Source organism: Idiotropiscis lumnitzeri, chromosome 6 (genome assembly GCF_059441095.1).
Source record: "Idiotropiscis lumnitzeri isolate Australia: NSW breed Sydney's pygmy pipehorse chromosome 6, RoL_Ilum_1.0, whole genome shotgun sequence".
NCBI classification, from domain to species: Eukaryota; Metazoa; Chordata; class Actinopteri; order Syngnathiformes; family Syngnathidae; genus Idiotropiscis; species Idiotropiscis lumnitzeri.
Genome location: NC_142396.1, coordinates 19,327,942 through 19,335,245, shown reverse-complemented (window position 1 = coordinate 19,335,245; position 7,304 = coordinate 19,327,942).

Here is a 7,304-nt window from a genome sequence, read left to right as displayed (position 1 = left end):
ATGTGAACCTTCAGTTATAGCATGATGAATAAATTGCTTTGAAAGATCCGATCCGTTGGTCACAATTACTGCACTTGTTGCTTTCTTGTCGTGAGCGTGTAATAATGCATGCCTGAATGTCTTAAATCCTGATTTCAGTTGCTGCAGTGATGAATAGATGGATTCAGTGCACTAAAAAAGTGTCTCCAATATCCAAACCTAAAGAGAGGAAAAAAGGTTCAGTTAGTTCTCAAACCGCAATGAGCTTTTCCATTTTTAGGCTACATTTGCAATATGTTCACGGGTGCCACAACAGACCTATTTGCCAGTACGTTCCCTTAATGTTCTTACGGGATCCCATACAATTCAACCCTGTGTCAAGGCGACAGATGCAACATATATGCTTGGCAGCTTTCGAGCATGTTTGTGGCCCCACCACAGTCTAACAGCATCAGGTCAGAGTCGCATACGGTACAGCCGTTTCATAAATGTTTGATGGTATTTATAAATTTTTTTAGGAGGTGTGAGTGAGATGATGACCGACCACATCTAAGTTGTGTTATGTCCTAAAACTGATTGTCAGGTTTGATTGCTTGCTTTCTGCAAATGACTGGGATTGGGAATCTCGTCCACTGATATTGGTCCAGTAAATAAATAATCTCGGACTGTGCGCCATAAATAATTTCTTCAATATACTTGAAATATTTTACATGGATGGAAAAGCTAAGTTCATTTGCTATTTACTAGGAACACCCTAGTATCAATAAACCAACCAGATGTAATTTCTGTGGCATGTGCTTGATAATTGGGCAAACAAATGCAGGTACATGAAGTATAGTTGATCTTGATCTAACAAATAATAGTGATAGATGAAGTAGAATTGGTCATTAGTATAACAAGACAGACAGATAGACAGCAGAGGTGACAAATTCAGGTCTATAAAGTAATAACCATGCCACAGTTTGGCTTTTATCACTGGTGCTTTGTTAAAGAAATTTAAGGTTTGTCTTCCACCTGTTGGTTTTGTGTGTTTTGTTTACTTAGTTTTGTCATTTTATCAAGTTTCAAACTATATGTGGTAAATTTCGTTAATATCCAATTCATATGCATTCTTATCTTTCTGGCCTTTAACTGAAATTTTCGACAGCCTCCTATGGGTGCCAGGTACGGCCTCCTCGCGAATGTGACTCCCCAACGCCAGATCCCTTTTCTGTAAACACCTCCCTTGGGGTGTTGATGACCTCTTTAACCCTTCGTAGATAATGTTGAGGCCCGATGCCTCTTAAGGCTGTAACTTATGCATTAGGGAGGTCCAACACAAGGCTTGGTATTTCTAAAGCAACAATATCGTCATGGCCATAAAATAAGTTGTACATGTTAAGCCTTGTGAAAATACACTACACAGGTCAAATGAAGTTCAAAGTGAACATGCTCCCTTTTGCTGTTAGAATAAGCGGAAGTATGAACAAAAGGTGTCTTGTAAGCTGAAACCGTTAGAATAGGCAGGAAGAGGGTGGGCAAGTGGAATGGAGTCAAATGTCAAGTTTTCCATTCTGTATGAATTGCATATTGAAATTGCTTATGCTATGATGCAAATAAAAACCATGTGGGGAGCAGGAAGCTCCAGCTTCTCCTCTGACTGCAGGGGGCTGCTCCGCGCGTGACAAAAGACAATCTTGGCTGGTTGATTCATTTGTTCAGGCTTGTTTTGATAGAAACATCCTTGACATGCTTCAACTCAGGGAGCGTGTTTACCTGCCAGCTGATTTTTTTTTTCTAGACTTTCAAGCAAGCTTTACAGAAGCCTGAGAAGGATACTGATGATTTGAATCACGTGTGTTGGAGAAGGGATACATCTAACCGGCGGCGGGACGTGCATTTCACACCTGGGCCTTTAGTGAAATCCTACGTTGTCCTACTTGAATAACCCCCCTTCATAATACCATCATTTATGCCACCATGGCTGTAAAAATAATATATAGGAACACACTTAAACAGTACTGAGCGAGTGTTGGATGACCTAGCTTCTCTTGAAAGGTCCGTCTTGAAAATGGCCTCGCAAGTGTATCTCCTATTAATCCACACTTTTCACTCTTTCGCCCATTGTGGTTTTAAAAAAAGCAAGAATATGTTTTAGATTTTCGGTCGGCAGTTACGAGTTTTGGGTGTGTTGATTCCACATAGCACGAGTGAGTATTCAATCACAAGCCGCGTTCATCACCTTCAGCGTAAGGCCAGCGAGAAGGCTCACTGTACACCACTCGTGATCTGATTGGCTATCGCAACTGTCTATCAAATTTGAAAGTCCATTGATGACGACAGAAGAGATGCCCTCACGATTGCATCTGAAGGCCTCGGAAAGAATAGTGGTATTGTGGAACCTGTCTGACAACACGAGCTAGCAGAATTCTTATTGGATAAAAACATTCACCTAAAAATACAACACTAGGATATGATATAACGTCAATGTGAAGAATATGATAATTTTTTCTTGATTATGTTAGGCCAGTAGAAAAGGCCTTGACTGCCTTGATGGCCCGCTACTGCATCTAACACGGGCTGGATGGGGGCTCTTGAAGACCACATTTGAGCAGCCCTTACATAAAGAAAAAAGGCTGCTAGTGTGAAAGCACCCTTGGATCAACACATTCACAAGAAATTAGATGGTCTGGAAGTATGCGGTATCTGCTACATCATTGGTGTTTGTGAACAAGATAGATTGAATGCATCCTATATGCACTGTGGTTGAACGACTTTCCACTTTGTTTACAAAATTGCTGTATTAAGAGTTATTGTTTTCATTTATTTATTTATTTATTCCCCCAGCTGTGTGCCATGATAATGTGCTTTATATTGGGTAATAGCTGGTGTTCTTTTCATCCAATATATATCATCCTAAATTATTCAACAGCAGTTGACAGTACACCATTGGTGGTTTGCTTGATGGCCAGTGTATACGTTAGTCAACGATAACATTTTTTTCGGCACAGTTTCTGCAACAGCCTCAAGTTGGACCGTAAAGTCCTTCCATTGTATCCCACTTAAAAGGGGTTGCGTTGTGGGGTCAGCATCTTTAGTAGGGATGTTTAGACTTCCCTCTCTCCAGCTTCTTCATCCAGCTATCTCGGACATGACCATCAGTCACTCCCCATTGAGTCCAACCTTCAAGCCTGGCTCCAAAAGAGGGGCACGGAGTCCGGGTGAAAGAATATGATTGAGAATAATTATCATGGGGGATCTTTGTCTGGTCACTCGCCTTAACCTGTTTTCCATGGAAGCGGTCCAAAAGGACCTTAGTTTCCTGCCTGAGTAGCAAAGGCTGTGTCCAGTGTGAGTAGGATCAGCTGTCACCTGACCTGCACGTCCCCAGGTCCTGGAGACAGGTCCAGAATGAATGGGAGTTAACAGGCCATCGCCTTCTCAGCAGCATGCACAGTGCGCTGCAGTCTGTGCCTGTCACTAGCAGTGGCACCAGAGTACCACACGATGATGGAGACTGGTGGAGACAACAATGGGGGGGCAGGATGGACAAATGCAACAAGCCATGATTGGCATGGATGCCCAGTGTGCTCTTTTAATGTCATTTGCCACGCAACCCAGTACTTCAAAATGCAACCGAATTGTCTTATTTTTACCGTCTTTAGAGTGTAACTGATACATTTCTGTTTTTGTAGGGTGTGTGATTACTGCATCGCTGTTCGCTGTACTATTATTTTCTCACTCGACACTTATTAATTTACCCGCTAATTTACTGTTCATAACTAGTTGCTTTAACACGGTTCTAGCCAGACTACCAGACTACTGTATTTTTGTGACCATAAGGCGCACTTTAAAGTTCCAAATCTTCCCCAAATCAAACGAGGGGCCTTGTAATGTGACACGCCTATTATATGGCCAGAGCAACTCGCTCGACCGTTGAGCCTTATTCCCTTGGGATATTTCAGAGTGCATGTGAGCACACCCTGCTGGCCCAAGTCTGATACATCTATGCTTCGAATTGAGTGTGACAAATACATGATGTGAATACGTTTTTTGGTGATGGTAAAGGACAAAAGGGCAGCTGTCCACAATGTCGTCGTCTGTCTTATCATTTATGTTATTGCAAGCAAGAAACATCACAGGTTTAGACAACAGACTGCAAAAAAAAAAAATAAAATAAATGTATAAAAACACACTGCCCAAAGCACACCACTCACATCTCTCTAAACAGCCATGTGATTGGCTGAGGCTGAATGGCATTGCAGTAATCTTTCTGTGTTATTTTTATTTCTTTTGGGGATATGAATGGCATGAGAGATACATGTTTTGTGTTAATTGTATTTCTTTGTTTCATTGTTTGGTTGTATGCTGAGATATTTTTGGTTTTGATTTGAAACCGTGACTCTTAAGGAGTGTGGTGACCAGGAAAATCCCTCTCCTGACGATGAATTGCCACGACATCTCTCATCGGTCTGAGGTGCTGCTACTGACAGTGATCCTTTATTTATATGCGCGAGCTAGCATGCGCGAGCTAGCATGCGCGAGCTAGCATGCGCGAGCTAGCATGCGCGAGCTAGCATGCGCGAGCTAGCATGCGCGAGCTAGCATGCGCGAGCTAGCATGCGCGAGCTAGCATGCGCGAGCTAGCATGCGCGAGCTAGCATGCGCGAGCTAGCATGCGCGAGCTAGCATGCGCGAGCTAGCATGCGCGAGCTAGCATGCGCCTCGTAGTGCAGCGTGCCCAGTATAAGTATGAAATACAGAAATGGCACCCTCAACTGGTGTGGCGAGCTTTGATACGGCGCGACTTTTGGCCGTAAAAATACGGTACTATGAAAAATGTACTGTATACTGAAACACTTTTTCTGGTGGTTCGGTTAGCAATTAGCATGGGCTTTGTTTATTCTCTCTTGTTCATGTACAATGCTTCCCTCCTCCTCAACCGTCTTTACTGATAGCAATGCTTATAAGAAGTGTAAATCATTTGCCACAACGGAGGCTAAGAGTACAGTTACATAGAGGAGAGGATCTGCCTCCCAGTATCTCTGAGCTGATTAGTTTGCATGACCTGTCGCAAGTAGAATGGCGCTTCAAATTGGTGAGCTTGGTGGGAAAGGAGGGTGATGTCGTTTAAATATGAAATATTTGATAAAACAGATTTGGAGTCAGTCAGGAGTGCTGAAAAAAAAGCAAAGCTATAGTGATTATGCACTATAAAAACAGCAATTTGGGATGAAAAAAAATGGACCAATCCACTGCTTTGATTATTAATGTGACCTAACTTTTTTCTGCAAAAACCACCCAAAGTAGTAGTTTTTTACAAAACAACGCAAGAAGATGGGTCAAATTGACACAATATGTGCATCATATGTGCTTGTTTTTCTTTGACAAATTATTTTTGATTAAAATAATATATATTGTGAGATCAGATACTTTTGCTTGTTTAAATATATACATACATATATTAGATGGTAATATTATTTGAATTTACAGTCTTGACATTGAGTGTTAACAGCTAGTTTTAAATACTGTGAGGCTTAAACCAAACACTTTTTTTTAAGGGAGCTGACCAACATTTTTTAAAAATCTTATTTTACTAGAATTTGTCTAATGAGTTTAAGCATTTTTCTTGTGCTGTTGCAGTTTTGTTATTATTTACTAAGCTCATTTTCCATCTTTCGGCTCGGCGGCCAACTGGTTTGCACGTTTGTTTGACCGATCCCGGCCTTCCTGTGTGGATCTTAATCTAAGAATGTAGTTCTAAATATTACAGCTTTAAAATTTACAATATTACTTCCATCCATCCATTATCTGAGCTGCTTCTCACAAGGGTCACAGGCGTGTGGGAGCCTATCCCAGCTATCTTCGGGCAGTAAGCGGGGTACACCCTGGATTGGTCGCCAGCCAATTGCATGGCACACATAGACGAACAACCATCCGCGCTCACACTCATACCTAGGGGCAATTTAGAGCGTCCAGTCAACCTGCCACGCTTGTTTTTGGAATGTGGCAGGAAACTGGAGTACCTGGAGAAAACCGACACAGGGACAGAGAGAACATGCAAACTCCACGCAGAAGGACCGGAGCCAGAATCGAACCCACAACCTCTGCACTGTGAGGCCATCGTGCTAACCAGTTGGCCACCGTGCCGTCGGACATTATTCCTTGTTTTAGTGTAAAAATACGTTCAAGTTCAAGAACGCTAAGCTTGATTATAGGCCAAGTATTATTTTCTTATTTTTCAAAATCTTATTCAAGTAAATTTTCTTGTTCTGTTGGCAGATAATTTTGCTTATTTTAAATAACATTTTTCATAATTCAACATATATATATATATATATATATATATATTAATTTAAGTTCAACCAAACTCAGTTTTGCTCCCGCTGTCTTTTTAAAAACAAACGCTAGCATCCATGCTAGCGTAAGTGTTCGCATGCATGCATGCTACTGTATGTTTTAAACTATTGCATGTTTTACCATGCCTGTGCCCAATAATGCCTTATGTGAGCCTTATGTATGTGTTAAAGACAGACATAGCACCCGTAACTGAGGCAGCACCTTTTAATACGGTGCGCCTTATGTTTGTAAAAATATGTTAACAACTTTAATAAAATGGAAAGAACTACGACATTTATGACCATAAACGTGTCTCATAATTCCAATAGTAGTGGTTGTGAAGTCAATTCTCTTGCGTCTGTATTTGGGATTAAACATGCATGCAAGATTAAATCCGGTCCCAAATGGAAAATGTACCAGATAATTGTGAAAAATACTTTCATAAGACCAACAAAATCCGGTCTCTTTGCCGTTTACCTTCTGTACCTGATGTAGTTTATAATTCACATTATTTGTTTGTTGTTTCCTTGCTCATTTTGCTCATTCTTTCTCCCACAGCAAACCAATAATAGAAAGGACAGAAAATAAACACAATAATGACTTATCTAAGTGACAATTGACCAGCATTGATCCAACCTTCCAACAACATGTACAGGCAACTGACAGATGGGCAGCAGGAAATTAAATTCCTGCTGCTTCATCAGTTGCCCATTGTTGCGCAGCCAGGCTTTATCTGCCCTCCATCTTTGAATAATGCACAGAATTAATCTGATAGACTCAGCAGCATGCACTGCGGGTTTCAACAACAAGTCAAAGTGTGATCAGATCATTTTCTGATTCCAAAAATGTCACCTTCCCAAATGTATGTTTTCATACATTGGCAATTGCATGAAAATGTCGACAACCTACATGCAGCCATCCATGTGTTCTTTTTCTTTATGTTCAGTGACTTGACTTGATTCACAGTCCTTTTCTCCTTTTAATTCATGGTTAGCTTGGATTTGATA